General features: G+C 38.8%; 1 protein-coding gene across 3 annotated transcripts in view; it reads left to right on the top strand.

The window, feature by feature from the left end:
- Scai (suppressor of cancer cell invasion) overlaps positions 1-23,718 on the top strand; it is a 111,587-nt gene that overhangs the window by 980 nt on the left and 86,889 nt on the right. The window contains exon 3 of one of the 3 annotated variants that reach the window (XM_051185370.1): positions 23,383-23,463. The exons of the other annotated variants lie outside the window; for them this stretch is intronic. The gene's annotated coding sequence lies outside the window, so the exon portion shown is untranslated. The remainder of the gene's footprint in view (positions 1-23,382; positions 23,464-23,718) is intronic. 3 annotated transcript variants of the gene reach the window in all.

The raw sequence follows: 23,718 nt of genomic DNA, 5'->3' as shown, positions 1-23,718 counted from the left end.
GGCATCTCTCTAACAGAGAGGTTCATTGAACAGCGGTTATGTGCCAAGTGTTGTGTATAAATTCTCTGTGTATTATTTCCTTGAGGCACAGTTTTGCACAACAGGGAACTGAACTATTTTTCTGGCTTTTTAAAAATAAAGTCTAAAACTTAAATGGTTACTAGGAAAATAGTAATTAAGGACTTACATAGGCCACAGGCAATTGAATTATTCCTTGGGCCATGAAAAAGTGTTCATCCCACAAATATGTTTTAGTGTGTTTTCATGTGTTAGATACTACACATAATTTTATTTAGTTATTTGAAGATTTTCTTTTCTACCTATCTTGGTATTGGAATTGAGTATCAGGGATATGGCCAGTGGCACCATTTTCATAATTAATACTTTGGAAGTTGTCTGTTAATATGCAGATCTCCTCAACATTAAGGAGATACAAATGCCAATGGTGGGAGTGGTCAGTAGTCAGATATTTTTGTTACTTTTTAGGCCTAAATATCCACTGCCATAGTCACTTAGAGCTAAGACCATACAGGCTAAGAAACTGTATTTTTTTTTTTTTTTTTTTGTAGGTGGATATGTGTTTGTGCATGCAGGTGTTTGTGTGTATGTTTCTGTAAATGCACATGTATGTGTGTCCATGTGGAGCCCAAAGATCTGCTTATATTGTTGTTCCTCATAAGTCATACATCTTGTTTCTGGAGGCAGGCTCCATCACTGAGATCTGGGGCTCACCATTATGCTAAGCTGCTACTTAGCCAGCAGATCCCTGGATCTATCTGCCTATTTTTACCTCAGTACTATGATTTTTTTTTTCCTCTTAATTTTGGTTGTTTTTTTTTTTTTTTTTTTTTTTTTTTTTTGGATATTCAAGACATGATTGGTTTCTCTGTAGCCCTGACTGTTCTAGAACTCACCCTGTAGACCAGGCTGCCTTTGAATTCAAGAGCTGCTTGCCTCTGCCTCCCAGGTGCAGGGACTAAAGGTACCACCCAGCCAGTACTGTGAATATTTTTTTAATGTAATTTAAATTCTTTTACTTTTGTTTATTTATTCATTTTGTATGAGTGTGGACATTGCATGTGGAAGCTAAGAATAATTTACACTAGTCAGTTCTCCTTGTGCACCATGTGGGTCCCTTGGCAGAAACTCAGGTCATTTACTTGGCTGAAGGCATTTTTATCTGCTAAGCATCTTGCTGGTCCCTTATTTTAAATTTACAAGTTCATCATTCACTGGAAAACGTTAAATATGTCTTAGGTATGTAAATCTATTCTTACATCTGTAAATTTTATGAAGTCTAAGTATTTACTAAACCTACCAATTAAAATTTAGTGTTAAAATGAGACAAGTATAAAACTAGATTTAAATTAGTGCAAAAAATGTGAATGTGAAATTTATCACTGTTGAATTTTAATAATTACATGGTAGAATAATAAAATGTACTGGAGTAAATAAATTTTAAAATTTGCATTTATTTAGTGTGTGTATGCGTGTGTGTGTGTGTGTGTGTGTGTGTGTGTGTGTGTGTGTGTGTGTGTATACAAGTACGGAGGTCAGAGAACAGGTTTACAAGAGTCCATTCGTTCATCTTGTGGGTCCCAGGGATTTAACTCAGTTTGTCAGACATTATGGCAAGTGTCTTTATTCACTGAGTTATCTCCCTGGACTAAATTACATAGTTTTTGCTATTACTAAAATTGTTTTTATAACAGGCAGTACTCTAGTTACTGCTTAGCCTATTGCTTCTTTGTAGCCTATGTGGTAAAATAGGGTTCCTATGATCTGAAGTGTGAATCTACTTATCTCCCCTCATCTCTGTCCTACCAGAAGTAGGGGTAAGTCCACTGCATTTATATGTACACACATACATGCACACACACATACACAAACTTTTATTTTTAACTTTTTCTAATGGTGGTAACTAGAAATAAAAATATTACAAAGCTATGTTACTTACTTTTTATGATGGCCCTAGTTTATTTCTCGTTTCCCCGCTTCCTGACCACTTTCTTGGCTTCTAATCTTTAATTTATTCACTATGCTGTACAAGTTGACCATGTATTTCTTAGGTAGGAGCCTCTTGTGTTTCATCTTTGTGTTCAACATAATTCAGAGTTTCCTGCCTTTCCAGCCACTGTTAGTGTTGTAGCCATAGGAATCGTCTCTGATGGACCTGAAATCTGGTAAGCCAAGATAAGTGAATTGTTTAATGTATCTTCTGTTTGCCATTTCCAGAACTTTTCTTCTCTTTAATTTTTGTATGTGATTATTCTTTCTTTCTGGATACTTTCACTCTGTTCTTTTCTTCAAAACTTAGCACATACATCACATCCTTGATGGGAGATTTCTCCATCCTCTTTTCCTTCCTCTTTAGCTCCCATAATAGCCTATACACATATGTACATGTGATGATTTTGGCTAAATGTGAATCTACCTTCTTTCACATTCATGCAAGTCCATCTGTTGTCTTTCTTGGTATGCATGAGGCCTTGAGCTAAATCCTCAGTACCAATAGGGGTGGAAGGGGGATTCTTTCTGAGCCTGGGGAGAGGGGACTTCAGGGGAAGTAAACTAGAAAATTAGTTCAATAATCCCAGCATTTCAAAATACCTAGTATAAACACTTGGCATAGAAATTTCTGGACACTGTAAGTTCCAAATACAAAAGAACTCGTGAAAACCAGTGCACCATGTACATACATTCTTGGTGCCTGTAGAGCCAGAAAAGGATCTGGTGGTATTTGGACAGCTATGAACTGCCATATGGGTGCTGGGAATTGAACCTAGATCCTTAAGAAGAGATGCCAGAACTCTTAACCACTGAATTATCTCTCTAGCCTACCTGTCCTCATTTTTTATTAATGCTTTCATAATTTTGAATAATGCATTTTGATCATATTCAACCCCTCTTCCAAGACCCCTCCCCCTTTCCCGAACTACCCAATTTTGTGTGTACATGCCTTTCTGTATTTCCCCCAAGCACAGTTTATACTGCTATGTACGCTTAGATGTGTGGCCTTCACTGGAGGATGGTCTAGCCACTAAAAGCTTTACCCTTAAAGAAAACTGACTGTCCCTTGACTGCCAGTAGCTCTTTAGAAAGGAGTAGGATTTTGTCTCTCCACCTTTTCCATGCTGGAATTTTGTCTGGCAGGTCTTGTGTATGATGTCTTAACTCCTATAAATTCATATGTGCAGCTGCCCTTCACCCAAGATTTAATCCATGGCAAAAGAGGAAGCAGAAAGTAAGAGCCTTAAGTAATAGATGACTACAAGGAAACTTTTCTGGATACAACATGGCAGTTCTCACTTTTAAAAAATTAGTGTTTACCTTTATGTGTATGGATGTTTGCCTGCATATATGTGTGTGTACACATGTATGCCTGGCACCAGAGGAGATCAGAAAAGGATTCCCTTAACTGGAGTTACAGATGATTATGAGCCATCAAATGAATGTTTGGAATGGAACCTGAGTCATCTCCAAGAACAATAAGCATTCTTAGCTACTGAGTCATCTCTCCAGTCCTATCTCACTCTCTTTTAAGACATATAGTTCTGAGAATTACAAATCAAAAAATTAAGTCAAAGAAGCTTTTGAGAGAAAAAAAAAGAATAAAATTAAGCCTACTGTATCTCTGGTTTGGCTCTTCATTTTCTGTAGTAAAGTGAAGAAATGAGTAAATGGTATCTTACATTAAACATAAATTGCTCAAACTTTTTTTTTAACTGTAAAAACTAAGAGGATGGATTTCTCTAACTGGTTTATATTCTAGGTATCTATATATAGGTATCTGTTATATCTAGGTAATATAATTATTCTATATTTATATTGGTGGCTATTCATGGGAGGGGGAGAAGTCAATACATGTTTTGTTTAAAAAAAATCATAGCTTTAGGGATTAAGCTTTGGACCTTGTGCGTGCTGGGTCAGCACTGTATGACTTAGCTACACCATGAAGTTTTCTCAGCATGGGTCTTATGTATTTGAGGCTGGTCTCAAACATTATGCAGCTGAGGATGACTGTGAACTTCTGTACTATTCTCTTGCTTCTACCTTCCAAATGCTAGGATTACACACATATAACCAGCCTGGTTTATATATTGTGGTAGCTTAAACCCAAGGTTTCATGCATGATAAGCATGTGTTTCTATTGCTGTGAAGAGACACCATGACCCATGGCAATTCTTATAAAGTAAAACATTTAATTGGGACTGGCTTACAGTTCAGAGGTTTAGTACATTATCATCATAAAGGGAAACATGGCAGCATGCAGGCAGGACATGGTGCTGGAGAAGGAGCTGAGTGTTCTAGATCTTAATCTGCAGGCAGCAAAAGGAGACTGTGCACCACACTGGGCACAGCCTGAGCATATGAGACCTCAAAGCCTGTCTCCACAGTGACACAGTTCTCCAATAAGGACACACCTTCTAATAGTGCCACTCCCTATGGGCTAAGCATTCAGATACATGAGTCTGTGGGGGCCATACCTATTCAAACCACCACAGCATACATTCTACCACCCAAACTGTGTCCCCATACTGAAATTTTAAGGATTGTTCCTTAGAATGCTTCTCAGTCTAAGCAGAACTGAGGCACCTCCTAAGACACCTGCTATTAATTTTAAACTTTCATTTACTCATCTTAGTTCATCTTTCTACCTAGTACTATGTTCAGAATTTATTTTACTTTGTACTGAGATATGGATGGCTCAGTAAACTAATATGCTAACAGGTGAGTGGCTCCTGTGGGCTGGGGACTTGATGGTTGAAAGTCATGTGATATTATTGCATGCCCCTGGTAGGTAAATTAGACTGAAAGGATATTCAAATCAGGAAAATTGATCTCTTTCTGGTTTTGGAAAATTGGAAATTCAACATATCTGTTAGTAATGCTTTAGTTTTGAGCTGGAGAACTCTTTCAGTTCCTATTTAGAACAAAGTCCAATTTATATAGGTAGAATTCACATTGCAGAAATCTAGTCAGTTGTTGAAGGTCCTGGTTAAATCCCCAGCACAATGGACAAATGCACAGATGTACCCCCCCAGCATGATCTATGATAAATAGGTAGGTAGATAGATAGGCAGGCAAGCACGCATACACACACACACCAACTGTAATTTTTAAACTGACATCATCGTGTGTGTATGTGTGTGTGTAGGTTAAAGGAAAACTTGAGGTTCCTCTCTTTCAGCAGTGTTTTGATCAAACTCCAGTCATCAGACTTGGCAGCAAGTCAGCCATTTCACTGGCCCAAAAGATGTCTCTATTACTGTAAGTAGTTAAAATGTCCTAATCCTCTTCTTCTTTTTTTGTTTAATATTTTTTTATTTTTGTGTGTACTCATGTACATGCATTCAATGTACATGAATGCAGGTTAGCACTCATGTAGGCTAGAAGAGGGCATTGGATTCCCTCTCAGTGTGAACTGAGAACTAACTCAGATCTTCTGGAAGAGCAATAAGTGCTCTTAACTGCTGATCTTCCTCTCTAGGCTCTGGTATATGTAATTTGTTTAAGAAAAAAATTGGAATACTATTGGAATGCTTTTTAATTCTGGCTTCTTGAGATGTAGACATAGTGATTGATATATGGCCATATTGGGAAAAATACACTGAAATATGAAACAGTGTGAAACTTTGTTTATATACAAAGAATTTGTAGTTAGCTCTGCTTTCTGGTGATAAGGGTAGATTCCAGACATTTGTAGTCCCTGAAGGTCAAGAAAGCTAATGTTAGTGATAATGTGACTGTTGGAAGACAGAGGTGAATCTCGAAAAAAAAAAGCAGTGCTTCTCAACTGTTAATGGTTTGGATCTGAAAGGTCCCCAAAGGCTCATGTGTTGAAGACTTGATCCCTAATGCAGCAGTGTTGAGGGAATTTAAGGAAGTGATTGGGTCATGAGGACTCTGACTTACACCCGATAAGTTAATCTATCAGTGAGTCTGATAGTCTGATACACTGTTAGCAGTTGGTGAAATAAATGGAGATGTGGACTAGTTGAAGGGAATAGGTCTTGGGAATCTGCTTCTTGTCCAGAGCTAACAAATCAACTGAAGATTTTTGTTTCTTAAGGAACATTTGGCAGAGTCAAATTTGGTTGTTAGAGCTTTAAGTATTTAGTGCGTGGGAGAATGCTGCTACATACTCTGTAGTACCATGACAGCTGCCTCAGTTACCTAGCTCAAATGTCAGCAGTGTCTATGTGCATGTAATTCCAGGCTTCAGAGGAAGGAGGATTGAAGATTGAGGCCAGCTTGACTATATATAACTAGTCCCTATAAATAAACAATAAAACATTTTTAGAAAGTCAATAATGCTGAGACAAAAATTATGAACTAAAATTTGAATTGCAATGCTTTTAAGTAATAGCATTGATCACTTGGACAAAGTAGTTAACCTCTGACTTTAATTGCTTTCTATCTATCTATCTATCTATCTATCTATTTATTTATTTATTTATTTATTAATTATAGGATCAGGCTAGGTGGTCCAGAGCAGTCTTGAACTTCTTGTTGTTTTGATTTTTGAGACAGGGTCACTCTATGTAGCTCTGGCTGTCCTAGAACTCACTACCAAACTGGTTAAACTTGCAGTGACCTGCTTGCCTCTGCCTCCTGAGTGCTGGGATTAAAGGTGTGTGCCACCACCACCTGGTATAAGTATCCTTTGTTAAGATTATATAAAAATTTGAGCCAGGCAGTGGTGGTGCATGCTTGTAGTCCCAGCTATATGGAGACAGAAGCAGGCGGATTTCTGTGGTCAGCCTGGTCTACAGAGCTAATTCCAGGACAGCCAGACCTACAAATAGAAACTCAGTGTCAAGAAACCAAAAGAAAAAATAATTTGAGAAGCCATAAGAAACTAAAGGGTAGTTTAGTTTTCAGTCCATGTAGCTACAGTTTGATTCTTGAATGTACACCCCCCTCCCCCGACCTCTGTTGAAGACTTAGTACTTATATTGATGATGGAACCTATACAAAGTGGGACCTAGTAAAACTATGTCCTTGAAAGGGACTCTGGACTCCAGAGCCATTCCTGTCTCTTTACTTCATGGTCTTGTGAAATGAGTGTGCACTCCTGTCGTGATATACTATGCTGCAGCAGGCCCAAAGTGAATAAATTGGCCAAGTAACCATGTACTAAAATCCCCCATAGCATAGGCCAGAGTAAATATTTTCTCCTTTTGAATTAATATTTTTGGGTATTTTTGGTCTCAGTGATGGAATGCTTGACTAAAATGGGCACAAGATCCTATAGATTCTGGCCCAGGGGTTTTATAATTAGGGTTTTAGCTTTCTTTGCTTATTTCCCTATGTAATTGTGCTGTTTGTCTAGTACTCCTGGGAGCTGTAGCTTCAGACCTCCTCTATTTATAACATCTCTAAGGATCCCTTCCCCTCATTGATGACATAAACTTCAATTTTCTTGTACTGTATACCCCAGGCTGACCTGTATCCCTAGTATGGGGATTATGGGTGTGGCAACCATATCTGGCAGCTCTCACCTTTCTGTGGTCACAGTTTCCTCGAAATTTACATTATTAGGAAGCAAACATAAACCTCCCCGGGAAAGGAAAGGAGACTTGGGGATTGATGAATGTGGTAAGGATTCAAAAAACAAAAAAACCAAATGGATGCATTGATGTCTCTTTTTTTGTTACTTTGTTATGTGAATACGAGTCGGTAAGATCCATGTTGTGCATTTGTATGTAAGAGGACAGACAGTCTCAGTTGTGCCATCTTGTTTGAAACAGGTTCTCTGTTGTGGGTTGCTTCCTTGCCAATCTAGCTGGTTTGTGAGCTGAGGATGCTTGCTTCTTTCTCCACCTCCCATATCACCATAGGAGCGCTGGGATCACAAACACAGGCCACTGTGCCCAGCTCTTTGTGTTTAGGGATTAGAACTTTTATTGTAGATGCTTTCCCCACTGAGCCATCTCCCCAGCCCTCACTTCCTTCTCCTCTCTTGAGACAGAGTTATTTGTTTTGTGGCCTAGGCTGAACTCACTCTTGCCATCCACCTTCCTCAGCCTCTATTGGTGTATGCCTTCACACCCAATCTGATTTTTTTTTCTTTCATATATGCCTTATGCAAATGTTTACCATTAATTGGTAGTTATTTGGTGTTTCCTAAGAAATTTAACCAAATCAATTATTTTTTCAACATACTATTTTATATGAATGCCCTTATGACAATATCCAAATGAAATTTAGTACTTGTGTTCTTCCTGATTTTTCTCATGGATCTGATAATGTTGGTAGTTCGCAGAATTTTTACTCTTGAAAAGAATTCCTTTTGCCTCAGTATGTTGGGAATACCTGTTACTAGAGTTTCTGTTCCATCAGGTCCCATTTCCCTCAAGCCCCAAATAAGTACACAGAGACATACATTATTATAAAACTGTTGACCTGTGGCTAGGGCTTCTTACTGGCTAGCACTCTCTTAATTATTAACCCATTTCTATTCATCTAAGTATTACCATATGATCTTGGCTTGCCAGAGAATGCCCGGACCTGTTACTCCTTTGCCAGTTACACGGTATCTCTTTCCAGTTTTTCTCTGCCTATCCCAGAAATCTCATCTCCTAGCCTCATCTATCTTCCTGCGTCTTGGCCAAATAATGTTTTATTCATCAACCAATAAGAGAAACGTATATACAGAAGGACATTCCCCATCAAACACCTGAACAGACATCTCTGCAGGCATTTCTTGCTCTAGTTTACAGAACAGGCTGACAATTTATATAAAGGCAGTCTTTGTTGAACATTAGAAGAGTGTATATTCCCTTGTACTGGTAAAATCCCCTAGGCTTTGGCAGGCTGTGAGTCACTTGTCTTCTTTTCTACATGCCTAGGGGTTTCATTCATTTTTTTCAACATTGGTTGTATAATACGTTGTTCTCTATCAGGAAACCAGCTTTAAAACACTATGCAGGTGCCTCAGCTTTTTCTTCACTCTGATTTAAGGGTTTTTTACTTTAGTGGCAAAAGAGTGAAATGAATGAGTGAATGAAAATTCTTTCAGAATTTTACTAAAAGCAGCTTTCCTGATGTATTAGTTTGGAGTTCTCCAAGGTAACAGAACTTATAAAATGAATTTCTATATACATAGAAAGGCTTTTAGTGGAAGATGTGGCCCAGATTAAAATTGTGTCTTCCCAACTCAAGATCAGAGTGATGATGACACATAACTTTACACCTGGCCTACAGAGCTAGGTCTAGGACAGGCTCGAAAGCTACACAGAGAAACTCTGTCTCAAAAAAGAAGGGAAAAGGGTTGGGGGCATGTCCTTTCCCCATTCAAAAGATCTGGATTATAAGTGTATCTTTCTACTTAAAATTTACCAAAAAACCCTCACAAGTATGCCCTCCAGTTTTGTATTTCAGTTAATTTCAGATGTAGTCAAGTTGACAACAAGAATAGTCATCATACCCAAGTTTTTTGAAAAATAAATCAGAGAGCCTATACTTTAGTATCTGCTAGGTATTTGGTATCAAAAAACTTTTCCAACTCAGTGTGTTTAATTTTTGGAGAAAGATCACTGGTTTTCTTTTTTCTTTTCTTTTTTTTTTTTTAATGACTATTATGGGGAATATATAATCATTCTACCTCTTTGTAATTTTAACTCATTAGACTCTAAAGACTCTAATAGGCCATTAGATTCATTTTAATCACTTAGTCTCTTTATTGTTTTTTGTTTTGTGGGACAGGATCTCAGTATGTAGCCCTGGCTAGCCTAGCATTCACTTTGTAGAACAGACTGGCCTCAAATGTTGTGAGATGAACCTGCATTTTCCTCTCAATGCTGGGATTAAAAGTGTGTGCCATCTCTCCTGGCTGCTGTGCTTTTTATAGGAAAAGCCTATTTAATAACAACAAATTACATAACCAACTAAAAGTCACCTTTTGTTATCTTCTGATATATATATATATATATATATATATATATACACATACATATATATATATATATATATATATATATATATATCCTATTGATAAGGATAGGTTATGTCTTTTATCCCTTATCTTCTACTTGGACTGTGACCACAACACTTCTTTCATGCCCATGTTCTGTCTTTTAACCAGAGCAATCCCTTGTAACCATGACTATCAATAGAATGTGACTGTAGTAACAATTAGAAAATTTGGGGATTAGACCATTCCTTTTAGAACCTAATTTCCTTGCTATGCTGTGAGATGCCATAGAGTCATGAGTGGCTTATATAAGAAAAACTGAAGTCCCTGGTTCTAACCCCAGCTGAGTTCTCAGCAGACATCTAACCTCAGCTTGCCAGCCATGTGCTGAGTTGTCATTTACAACTGCAAAGCTTAACCCTCCAGATCCCTTCCAAAGCCCTGTATCCACAAAGATGTGCCCTTGCCAATTCCATCCAGAATGTAGATTCATGAACACAAGAAAAATTAGTTTTAAGTTATACAGCAGTAAGTAATTGGCTTGATGTTTCATTTTGCTAACATTTACAGTAGAGGTCATAAATTGACCTACCTCAATTGTAAGGAAAACTATTTCTATCTTTGAAAACATTTAAGTTCCCCATATATGAATGATGGGTTACATGTCCTGTGCCCTTACTGATTCTTACCTCACTGATTTCCATTTTATATGTTCATTAAATTATATTTTTTACTAAATAAAGAAAATACTTGCTAATAATGTTACTATGTAGGCAGCTCTGTTTTCATGTACTTCTACATGGGAAATGTGGTTGTTTGGATAGGAATGATCCTCAGGGTCTCATACTCTTAGTCCCCAGTTGGTAGAACTGTTTGTGAAATACTGAGTGTAGTCATTGGGGTGGGTTTTGAGCTTTTAAAATCCCATACCCTTCCTAGTTAGCTTTCTCTCTCTGCCCTGTGCTTGTGAATCATATATAAGCTCTCAGCTACTGCTCCAGCACAGTGCCATGCTTCCTTCCATGATAGTCATGGACTCTAACTAGCCCTCTGAAACTGTAATTCCCTGTAAACTGTTCTTTTTGTATGTTCCTTTCATCACGATGTACTACTTATCATAGCAATAGAAAATTAACTAAGCCACAATTGATGTACTTTTTTTCACCTTGCTATATAGCCTCTATGTACCACAGGCTGGCCTTGAACAGATGATGCTCCACTCAACTTCTTTCAATGCTGGGCTTATTGCCATTGTACTACCACTCATTGCTGCATCATTTACCGTTTACTTTACTTTATGTATATGTGTATGAATGTATGGGTGTTTGTTGTTTGTCTACATGTATGTCTATATACCGTGTGTGTGGCTGGTGTCCACAGAAGCCAGAAGAGGGCATCCATTTCCCTGAGATTAGAGTTATAGGCAATTATGAACTACCATGTGGATGTTGGGAATTGAATCTGGATCCTCTGAAAGAGTGACTGCTCTCTCTCCAGCACCCTCACCCCACCCCAGTCTTGATAAAGCAGTTACTTTGGAATCAGTCAAGCCAACTTTACAGATCAATTTTTTCATCTATAAAAATGGTATGGAAGTCTTGTTTTCGCTTTGTGTGTGTGTGTGTGTGTGTGTGTGTGTGTGTGTGTGTGTTTTGCCTGCATGTATATGTATATGTGTGCCTGGTGCCTGTGGAACTTGGAAGGTGGTAAGTCAGGTAAACTGAGTTTCTATGGTTATAGATGGTGATGAGCGACTGTGTGGGTGCTAGGAATGGAATGCCCAGATCTTCTACAAGCCAACAGGTGCTCTTAACTATTGATGAGAGTTCAGGAATTTATGCTGATGTCCACAGTCATCACTGCTGCTATGTTGTGACACAAGATGGGTAATGAGTAGCACAACTGAGAATTTAAAGACAGAAGGTCAGAGAAGACTGAGAGGGCTAATAAATGAAATATGTTTCAGTTCTTTCAAGGCATTAAACGTTTACTGAAGAAATGAAGACCATACTGACCAGTTGGGGAAAAGAAATACATTAGGAAAAGATAATGGAGAAATTTTGAAACCAGGGGAGGGTTGGTGGTAGTGTTAGGACTTGTTAGTAGTATCAGAATAAACTGAAAGATTAAAAGCAGTGTCAGGAATTTAGGCTAGGCTTTTGGTTTGATACATAGCTGTTAGCTGATAAACTCCCCTCACTTTCTTTTCTCCAACTCTGGACCTTATTAAATTTTAGGTCATCTTGGAATTTTCCTTTTATCAGGCACTGAAGTAAATGGGAGGAGAGGGCAAGAGAAGATATCTTAATTTGGAGGTTGTAGCATTCATCAGCAGATAGGTTTATTTTTCACCTCATTTGGAACTTGTTGGAAGATGGGTGGATTATTCCACTTAGAGAGGAACCCAGTTTCCCTGAGACCCAAGGAAAAAGAGATTTGCTCAAGGTAATGACTGGGAAGTGAAGACAAACACAGTTTTGTACATTGTTTTACCCTTATTGTTGAGTATCCTGTATCTGAAGTGCTTGGGACCTGGCTGCTACAGATTTGGAGGTCAGCACAGGTTTTGGAATATGTACCTATATGTTGAGCAGTTTCACAGCTAGAACCCAAGTCTATATACAGAATTTGTTTGCATTATATACACTGCTTTATATACAATATGCTTGCATTCTGAAATAGTTCTAGCACAGCAGCATTTTGATTGCAACACATCATACGAGTCAACTGTGGAACTTAACACTTACGGCATCATCTTGGTGCTCAAACAATTTTTGAATTTTTGTTGATTTTGGATTTTCAAGACAGGAATGCTTGGCCTTGTCTGAAATATAGCACTAGTTGGGGGAAAAAAAAAAACTCAAAAACAACGTCTGAGTTCAGATACAGTTCTTAACATCTAGATGTTACCAACTGAAAGGACATGGAGAAGACATAGGGTGGGAAGGGGCATGCTGCTTGTTGGCAAAGAGTCCTATGGAGAACACAAGAATGATGTGGAGAATATGAGATTAACACAGTGTTCAGGGAGGCACTGGCTAGAGTGGTGACTTGAGGCCATCTGTAGTCTCTGCTTTATGACCCATCACCTTATTATTATTGTTATTTATGCAGTGCCAGGGACCAAACCGAGGGTCTCTAGTGTACGAGGCAGGTGCCCCACCACAAAATTTCATTCCTGGCCCTGACACAAAGTTTACTTACTTTGATACAGAGTCTCTTTGGCCCAGGAACTCATTATATAGCTGATGATCTTGAACTCCCAATCCTCCTGTCTCGACCCTTCAAATACTGTGATTATAAGTATGTGCCACATAGCTACCCAAATGAGTACACAGAGACTTGTATTAATTATACTGTTGGCCAATGGCTTGGGCTTCTTATTGGCTAGCTCTGTGTTAATTATTAACCCATTCTAATCTAAGTATTTCCATGTGGTCTTACTTTACAGAGACGCCTGACTTGCGTCCTCTCTGCCTACACCTCCCAAAATTCTCATCTTTTAGACCTGCCTATCTTGCTGCCCTATTGGCCAACAGTGTTTTATTCATCAACCAGTAAGATAAACATATAAAGAAGGACAACCCCATCATAATAGTGTAAGCCCTATGAAGAAAGGAATATTTTCCTGTTCACAAAGCACAGGAAATACATAGAACAAAGTAGGTGTTCCATAGACGATTTATTGAGTGAATGTTTTAAATTATTTTAAAATAAAATCTAAGCCAGGCTAGTATGATATACACCTATAATCAATCCCAGCACTTCAGAAGCTGAGGTAGGAGAATTTCTGGAAGTTTGAAGCTAGCCAGGGCTACACTGACTTTCAGTTTTGGATATAAACAAAAACTAGGGGCTGGAGAAATGGCTCAATGGTTAAGAGTACTTATTGCTTTGGTAGAGAACCTGAGTTTGGTTTCCAATAGCCACATGATGGTATAACCATCTGTAACAATAGTTCCAGAGATCTGACACCTTCTTCTGGCCTCCAATAGTACCAGGCAAAACATTCATACACATAACCTAATTTAAAAAAAAATTAAGCTCTAATGTACAAAAGGAACATATGACTCCTTTTCCTTCTTAAGACAGAGTTAAAGAGCTTCTCTATTCTTTATCAAGAAAAAGTTGGGTGTCAGCAGGGTAAGAACCTAAATGGAGCAGTGGAGAAGCAACCAATAACCTCTCTCTCTCTCTCTCTCTCTCTCTCTCTCTCTCTCTCTCTCTCTCTCTCTCTCCTTCCTCAATCCAAAAGTGCCAAGAATCTGTCTGTCTGTCCTTGGTCCTCCAAAACCTCTGTGGCTAATTTTGGTCATCTAGTAGCTAGTTCCACCCTCATATTCAAAAGTAAACTTCTTTGGCAGTCTTGGGTATGTCAAAGGGCAATCAAAATATTCCACAACATTTCACCCTATTTGTCAAAATAAAAAGGGATTTTTTTTTTTTTTACTCTTGCCTGAACCCCAAAGGACCTGGAATGAAGGGACAGGAGACATGAGAAACCGGCAGCAAGATAGGCTTTCTGATCAAGCTGCAAAATTTTATTTTTCTCAAACATGTTATATAGTGGTTAGGGCAGGGAAGCTGGGTAAGGTGGGAAATCAGGGGGTTGGGGTCATTGCCTGGTAACTGGACTGCCTGGTATTCTTCATTATAGGTCACTGAAGGTGAGCAGGGTATGCAGATTAGCAAATTGTTAACAGGGTAAGAGGTCTTTGGAGTTGCTAAATAACTGCATAAGGAGGGGTCACCTAACTGCATTCCTGTAAACCCTAAATTCTACTTCTCAGGAAGTTGGGGAGGGGGAGAAAGTAAGTTGGGACTCAATGTAGCTATCTTCTAACTCAATGGGCTCTAAGAAAAAGCTGGCATTTTTTAAGGCTTATGCCTCGATCGCTCCTGGCAGTATTGGTGTAATGTAAAAGTGCAGGGCTTATCTCAAGTCCTGGCTAGAGTAGCCTGTGAGACTGGACCATCTCAACTAACTGCCTTAAGTTGTTCTGAGCAGTTTGTAGTCCACAGCTGATTTTGGGCGGTATTGTCAGCTTTATGGCATTCCACAAGTGGAATCATCCTTGTGCGGCTACATGGTCCTTTTGGAGACTTCAAAGATCACTGTTAGGAATGGTCACACAGTTCACTGTAGAAAACTTAAACATTTTAAATGTCATATGCAGCAGATCTCAGAGAGATCAAAGGACTACAATATATTAAATACATCTGGAGTGCACAAGCTTAATTCCTAGTTACCTGATTCAAACTCAAGCCCACAATCATGTACAAGAAGCTAGATGGGATTAGAGAGATAGCTCAGGGGTTAAGAGTAATGACTGCTCTTCCAGAGGACCCGGGTTCAATTCCCAGCACCCACATGGCAGCTAACAACTATCTAACTACAAGATCTGACACGCTCACACAGATAAACTTGCAGGTAAAACACCAGTGTACATAAAATAAGAATAAATTATTTTTTAAAAAGAAGCTGGATGAATCCTATTTCTAGAATTACTTAGTACTCTTAGTATTAATATCATGACAGAAAGTTTAAATATATATATTCATCTTATAAATTTTGAGAAAATATACCATAAGAAAAGTCTTTAAAAGTCAAAATAAAACCAAAGGATTATGAGACTAATGGCAACATAATAATCCCTTAATTTTGGTTTTTGTTTTGTCCCATACCAGGTGGCTCTTCTAACATGAGATAGAAATTTTGGATTTTTCTTAGCAAGCATGCCTGGGTTTAGAAAAGGAGAGAGCCATACTCCAAATAATTGTCAATGTACATTGGCAAAGAGCTTGCAGTAACTTCTTGGGAGAGTTTAGCAACAAATGTCCCAAAAGCAAGAGACTTAAATTTTTTTATTTATTTATTTGGTTCCTTCCTCACTACATTTTACACTGATGCAAATAAATCAGGAGAGATAGATTATAAATCAAGAAATTTAAGTAAAGTGGCTCAAAGCCCTTACGATTCTGTTCAAAAGTCAGAACTATATGCCATTCTTATGGTATTAGATCTTCCTGAACCTCTTAATATAGTTGCTGACTCTCAATATGCAGAAAGAGTTATTTTACGTATTGAAACTGCTAAATTTATTCCAAATGATTCAGAATTAACTTTGTCATTTATTCAGTTGCAATAGATAATCAAAAATAGAAACCATCCCTTGTACATAACACATATCAGATCCCATTGGTATCTACCAGGCCCTCTATCACAAGGCAATGATGAAATTGATCAGCTACTGATTGGAAATTAATTAGAAGCCTCAAAATTTCATAAGAAATACATGTAAATAGCAAAGGTTTAGAAAAAAATTTTGTATCACTTGCCAACAAGCCAAATAAATGTCCTACTTGTTCTTTGTATAACCAAACTCCATTACCTGCAGACAGTAACCCCAAAGGTACTCAAAGAAATGAAATTTGGCAAATGGATGTATTTCATTGTGTGGTGAAAAGTAAAATATATGCACCATACCACAGATACATATTCAGGATTTCAATGGGCAACTGCTTTAAGTTCTGTAAAGTCTGATTCTGTAATAATTACACATTAGAAGTTACTGCTCTTCAGTCTATGGGGACTCTGGTAGTGGATCAGTGTTTAACCCTAGTATACGAATGGACTTTGGGAGCCCATTTTGCATAGATGAATACTCTGTCAGCCTAGACACATGGGAGAGGGCCTAGGCCCTGCTCTAAATGATATGGGAATACTTGTACAAATTAAGAGTGTCAAGGTTCCAGCATGTCTCTAATAAAAGCAAACAGTTTTTTGCTTATTACAACATAAAACGTATCACAGGTATACCATATAATCCTACAGGACAAACAGTTGTAGAAAAATCTGTTATAGAAAGATATGCTTAATAAACAGAAATGGGTAATAATGATCACTAGAGACAGATTACACAATGCTTTTTTTTTTCTTCTTCTTCTTCCTCCTCCTCCTCCTCCTCCCTGAGACAGCATTTCCCTGTAGTTTTGGGTTTTGGGCCCTGTCCTGGAACTAACTCTATACACAAGGGTGGCCTTAAACTCACAGCAGAGATCCTCCTTCTGCTGTCTCCCTATTACCTGGCTCCACTGATACCTTTTAACAGGCTGGGAATTATTGTAAGTAGGCACTGTAAAGGCAAGTTTTTCTCTATCCTGTTTTGTAAAGGCAAATAATAATAATAAGTTCTTTTATATCATTTACTATAATAATAAAGAAGAAAAGGGAATTCCAGGCTTTAAAGAGCCCATTGCCTAGAGCACCTTATTAATAGCTCCTACTTCTTCATTTTCCAGATTTCTTTTTAATGACAATTATTATTATGAGCAGTTTTCCCACCAGAACCGTGTGAGCCCCAAATAACACACAAAGACGCTATATTAGATATAAAGATGTTGGCCTGTTACTAGTGTTTCTTATTGGCTAGCTATGTCTTAAATATTAACCCATTTCCATTAATCTGAGTGTTTACCCATGGTCTTATCTTACCCAAGAGAGGGTCCCAGCCAGACCTCTTCAAGTCCCTATATCTTGACTCTCCCCTCTACTACATCTCCCAAAATACTCCTTGTCTCCTAGTCCCGCCTATCTTGCCTTCTTATTTGCCAACAGTACTTTATTCATTAACCATAAGAGAAACATATTTACAGAATGACATCTCCCATCAGATTATAGGAGAATTCCAAGGAATAGTCAATTCTTCAATATGCTGAGCATTTAGCTGCCCCTGTACCAGCTGTCTAACTTCTGAATCTGATATGATTCTATCTATCAATTCTTGCAAAAAAAAAAAAAAAAAAAAAAAAATCAGTGACAGCTTCCTTGGGGATTAACACAAAAAGTAAAAGGGTTCAAACTTCAAGCTGAAAGTCAGAAAAAGCAAAGTAGTCAGTCCTAGCTTTTACCCCTGCCTCAGGCTGAAAGGACTGATCTTGATGACTCTCCTCAGTGTGACTGTAGAATCCTGAGACTGAATGTCTTCCTCTTCTCAATGTGGCTGGAGAATGAATGCCTGATACTGAGACCTTGCTCCTGTCTGACATAGCTCCCTAATGTTGGGATTAAATCCCAGGTGTTAGGGTCATCTTTTTTGGGCTGTTTCTCTTGTGTAGGTAGATCTTGGTGGCCTTGGACTCACATGGATCAGTCTACCTCTCAATCCTGGATTAAAGGTGTATGCCTGGCTTCTATGGCTTGTGGCTGACTTTACTTTCTGAATCGCAGGCAAACTTCAATAAATCATAAATAATAAATTACCACATTGGGGTCTTTTATAATTTTAGATATGACTCAGTCCTCTTTCCTGGTTCTTCAACCCTGTCCCAAACATTCAAAGCTGCTATTGAGCATAGCACCAAGGTGTGGTCATCAAATGTGATCTGTCTTTGCAAATCAGCATACTGGCCTTCACCAAGAAGCTGTTTTTGGGAAATTTCAATACCTCTAACCCTAGTTTGTTGTTCTATGACCTTAGCTTCCTCTCTCCACTGTTTTCTATTGTAACTGCTTCATTGCATATCATATGCAATGATTGTATTCTTAAATCTTTTCAAATTAACATTTCTACATGATTCCAGTTACCTTCTGAATAGCCTTGGTGATGCATATCATATCTGGTGGTCATTCTTTAATGGTAACTGGATCTATTAAGTTTGGTTTCTTTTAATAACCTTATGATATTCCTCTTCAGTTTAATAATGTAATGGTGAAATAGTTTCTGCTCTGCACTGCTGTATGTGAATATTTTTCTTAGTTTCATTAGTAGGTCTTCCTAACACTTATATCTTATCAGTCAAATTTTTGTATTTGACACTCATATCAAACCACTTTTTAAAGGATAAAATATGAATTACCAAACCCATAATGCCATTGCATCAATCCCAGCTAAGCTGATTGTCCCTTTTTCCATTTTCAAACTATCCATTGAGGAACCATACAGAGACTATCTAACTCCTGGCATTATAATATTGTTCACCATTCTTAACATGGGGAAAAACTTTAAAAAAAAAAAAACAAAACTAATTTCCCCTTTAAGAATTCCCAGGTGTGTCTGTTGAAAATGACAGCAGAGTAGCAGAGAAGATGGGAAGTGCATGGCCTTGCTGAAGGCAGTTGCAGCTGCTCACATGTAGCTGGGTGCTGAGAGTGTGGCAGTGGCAGCTGCAGTAAAAGCCTAAGTGGGTGTCAAGGCAGCTGGCCTGGGGTGGCAGTGGTCCAAGAAGGGGGTTCTTGGGGAAACCTGTACCACATGGGGAGAGGAAGCCAACTGAAAAGTGGACACAGTATGCAGAAACAGAGGGTATGGGCCCTAAATGACAGAAGTGATCAGTGATGGCCATTTGGGACCCAGCCACCTGTGGCATTTGATACTGGCTGCAGCTGAAGGCTTCTGTGGAGAAGCTGCAACAGATTGGCACCAAGGACTTGAGTGGAGGGAGGGAAAACCAGCCGTGATGGCAGTGGCAACTCCAGCCACAAACCTTGTGATCTTTTGCCTCATGTTGGGCACCAGATGAAGCATTTATCTAAAACTCAGGAGTCAGATATTGGGATAAGAACCTAAATGATTAGAAAAGTGGCAGAGAAGTGACCTCTCTCCCTCTCTCTCCCTCTCTCCCTCTCTCCCTCTCTCTCCCTCTCCCCCCTCTCTCTCCCCCTCTCTCCCTCTCCCCCTCTCTCTCCCTCTCCTCCTCTCCCCCCTCTCTCCCCCTCTCACCCTCTCTCCCTCTCTCTCTCCCCCTCTCTCCCTCTCTCTCTCCCTCTCTCCCTCTCCCCCTCTCCCCCCTCTCTCTCCCCCTCTCTCCCTCTCTCTCTCCCTCTCCCCCTCTCCCCCCTCTCTCCCCCTCTCTCTCCCTCTCCCCCCTCTCCCCCTGTCTGTCCCTTTCCCCCTCTTCCCTCTCTCCTCCCTCTTCCCCTCTCCCCCTCTCTCCTCCCCCTCTCCCCCTCTCTCCCCCTCTCTCCCTCTCTCTCTCCCTCTCTCCCTCTCTCTCTCCCTCTCCCCCCTGTCCCCCTCTCCCTCTCTCTCCCCCCTCTCCCCCTCTCTCTCTCTCCTTTTCCCCCTCTTCCCCTCTCCCCCTCTCTCCTCCCCCTCTCCCTGCCTCTCTCCCACAATCCATAAAGGCTGAGAATCTTTCTGTGCTCCACCCTGATACTTCCTGTGTTTCTTTATATGACCTCAGTCCTCCAAAACCTCTGGCTAATTTTGTCAGCTAGGAACTAGCTCCACCTTCTGATTGAAAGTAAACTTTATTGTCAGTCTCAGGTATGATAGAATTCGATCAAAATATCCCATAGCATAGAGTATCATTATTTAACCCTGGCTGTCCTGGAACCCAATAAGAGATAGACTGACCTCAGTCTTAAAGAGCTGCCTGTCTCTGCCTTCTCAGTGTACCACACTGTGCCTGACCTTACTGTAATTTTTAAAGAAAAAAAAAACTATAGCTGGATTATATGTTCTGTAAATTTCTTCAAACCTTAGAAGGCATGAGTGCACTACAGTGTATTTGTGGGGGCCAGTGTAAAGTTTTGGGAGTTGCTTCTCTTCTTCCATCTTTAACATGGTTTCTGGATTTTGAATTCAGTTTGCTGGGTTTGCATAACAAGTGTCTTTACCCTCTGAGCTATCTCACTGGCCCCTGGCCTGGTGATGTTGTTGACCAGCAACCCCTGAAAATACAAGCCTTTTAAAAATGACATTATTAAAAGGGATGTGTGATTGATTTTTGTTTTTTTTAAGACAAGGTCTTATATAGTCATAAATTTATTTAAACTTCCTGTGTATAGATAAGGTTTGAACTTCTTTCCTTGTACTACCACATCCAGTTTATGCAGTGCTGACAGTTTGTGCATGCTGACAACTGAAGTTCAGTCCTAACCTTTGTAGAAATGCTAAAGCTAACCCTGAACTAGACAAATCTTGCACTTTCCATATGGACCCATAGGTGTCACTGTATTTCTCTGGAAAATGTAAAATAATTGTCCATATGCCTGAGTACACATTCGTCAGCCTTGTGGTATTGATCATGGTTATATTCAAGGACTGGAATTCTTGCTGTCTAGCAAGGCTAGTTTCAAACTCTTCCTCTGGCCTTAACCTTTTGTGTGTTGAGATCATAGGCATGTGTCACTGTGCCTAGCTTTACATCAGCATTACTTATTTATGTTTCTGCTTCTTTTATAGTGAGCTATAGCACAAGGCATCTGAGAAAAATATGATTGTGTTTTTATCTAAAAATGTATGCTTTATTCACCTACTTGTTTTTGGTAGTATGGCAACAACACCTTTTTATTCTACCCAGAATACTACATTGTATTTATTTTACTTAAATTTCTTCAGGTTCTTGGCAGTGACAGTTTCTCCAAGTTTCAAGTGTTTTGTTTTTTTTTTTGTTTTGTTTGTTTTTTTTTTTTTTTTTTTTTTTTTCCTTTTGAGACATGCACTACTGTCTCCAAGGTTTCTACTAGGATGTGTAAATGAAGTTTCTGTCTTTCAGGCATTCAGTGCCAAATAAACACACAGAGGGTTATATTAATTATTAACTGTTTGACCAATGGCTTGGGCTTCTTATTGGCTAACTCTCTTATTAACCCATTTAAAGTTTGAGAATAGATTGAGATCATTTCAGCCCCAAGACCTCTAATCATTCACTTTATCAGATAAAAGTGCATTGTTGCCTGGCTCATGCCAGCAAGCTGAGCTTCTTGCCCATTTAAAGTTTGAGAATAGGTTAGATTAATCCAGCAGCATTTATAATAAATGTCTTTTAGAAGCTGTTGCTCCTACCTCAGTAGCCAAACAATTTAAAGACAACACAATAACATAGTATCCAAACTCTGTGAATTTTCCATCTTTACATAGCTTTTTTTATTATTATTATGTTTCTTTTATTTGTATTTTGTTGTTGTTGTTGTTTTAACACATGGTTTCTCTGTATAGCTTTAGAGCCTGTCCTGGTGCTCAAATGTTTGACAAGACTTTCCAACCAAGAGATATGTGAGACTTAGAGACTAGGAAACTATTTGGTTTTTGTGTGTTCGGAACCTTAAGTTTTCTCAAATTTTATGTGGATATACATTGCCGGACTTTGGGCACCATTTGTAGGTAGAGTTTTTCGTTGGGATCACTGGCCAGCTCCTTACAATAATAAATTATAAATGCTCAGCCAATAGCTTATGCTTTTTACTAACTAGCTCTTACAACTTAAGTTAACTGATATTTCTTATCTACAGTCTGTCACATGGCAGTACCTTTCTGCAGCACAACATGTTCATCTTGTTTCCTCAACCTTTTCTTGCCTACCTATTGGCCAGACAGCTTTTTTGTTTGTTTGTTTGTTTGTTTGTTTTGTTTTGTTTGAGACATGGTTTCTCTGTGTAACAGCTGACTGTATGTCCTGGAACTCGCTCTGTAGACCAGGCTGGCCTCGAACTCTCAGATATCCACCTGCCTCTGCCTCCCTAGTCAGCTCTTTATTAATCAATGAGAATAATACATACTCACAGTGTACAAAGAGATTGTTCCAGAGCAGACTGGCTTCAAACTCACAGAGATCTACCTGCCTCCTGAGTTCTGGGATTAAATGCTTATACCACCATGCCTAGTTTGAAGTTTATGTTTTAAATCTGGTTACAACTATGTAACAAGCATTATACTGGATACTGTCAATTTTCCAGTTACTTGTGGGAGGTGAGATTTTAGATAGTAGGAATAGTTGTTGCAATGTCAGCTCCATTGTCCCTTGAACTAGAACTATTGTTCTATAGAGATTTGCCTGCAACTTAAAGCCAAGATTATAATATTGGCTTCTGTCCAGCTCTAGTATTCTTAGAAAAATAATATGTGCTTTAAAACAGAAACCAAGAGATGCAGTTAGTAATGTTGACCTTGAATTGTCCTCTAAGTGTGTGGACCTGAGGAAGACCTGAGAGGATTGTATTTTGTGGAGTAGTTGAAAAAATGAAGCAGTGCTGCTTAACTAAGGAAGCAATTGGCCCTGCAGTAGAAGCCAATCCTAGGCCTGGTTTTATGAATTGTCTGCTGTATAGGAAAGTTATTCAACCTCTCTAAGAGTATAACTTCAGTTATGTGGCTAAATTGGTAAAGCCTACTTCCTGAGGTTATTAGAAGAAAATCAAATGTTTGGATGTGTATGAAGTGCTTTTCTTTTGTGGCTGGAATATAGACCCATTTTTAGATGATGATAGTTGTTATTGCTGATGTTAGTTTTACTTCTGATTCCTTTTATTTACAAAATTGCCAATTATAAGCATGGTGACATACTTTATGCTCAGCACTTGGAAGTCAGAGACAGGTAGTAAGTTTTGTAAGTTCCAGACCAGTTAGTGCTCTACATACTGAGAAGCTGTCTCAAAAACATCAGCAAAAACAAAACTATTAGCTCTGAAAAATCTGCCAACTAACTGTTAAAACTAGAATTTTAAATTTGGATCATAGGTTATAATGATACATCTAAAGGTGTTTGGAGTGGTGGAAATTATATGGAAGAGGATTGAAAATCACTGCCAACAGATGCAGGTAAACAGCCTAAGAGAAAACCATAAGTACAGGGACAAGAATTTGGAGGAAAAAGCCATGGAATTCAAGACACTGACTTATTATTACAAGTTCTATCATACTTTTCTCAGTTCATTCAAAAGGTTCTATTAGGTGTTAGAAAGGCTGGAAATCATCAAATTGGATTATAGTTCAAAATCAGCCCTCTGCAGGAAACCTGATATAAACCACTTCGCCTAGTACTTCCTCTATCCTCATCAAAGTGTCAAACTTCTG

Source organism: Phodopus roborovskii, unplaced genomic scaffold, assembly GCF_943737965.1.
Source record: "Phodopus roborovskii unplaced genomic scaffold, PHOROB, whole genome shotgun sequence".
Classification (NCBI taxonomy): domain Eukaryota; kingdom Metazoa; phylum Chordata; class Mammalia; order Rodentia; family Cricetidae; genus Phodopus; species Phodopus roborovskii.
The sequence above is the reverse complement of the archived record's forward strand: the minus strand, read 5'-3'. Positions and strand labels throughout refer to the sequence as shown.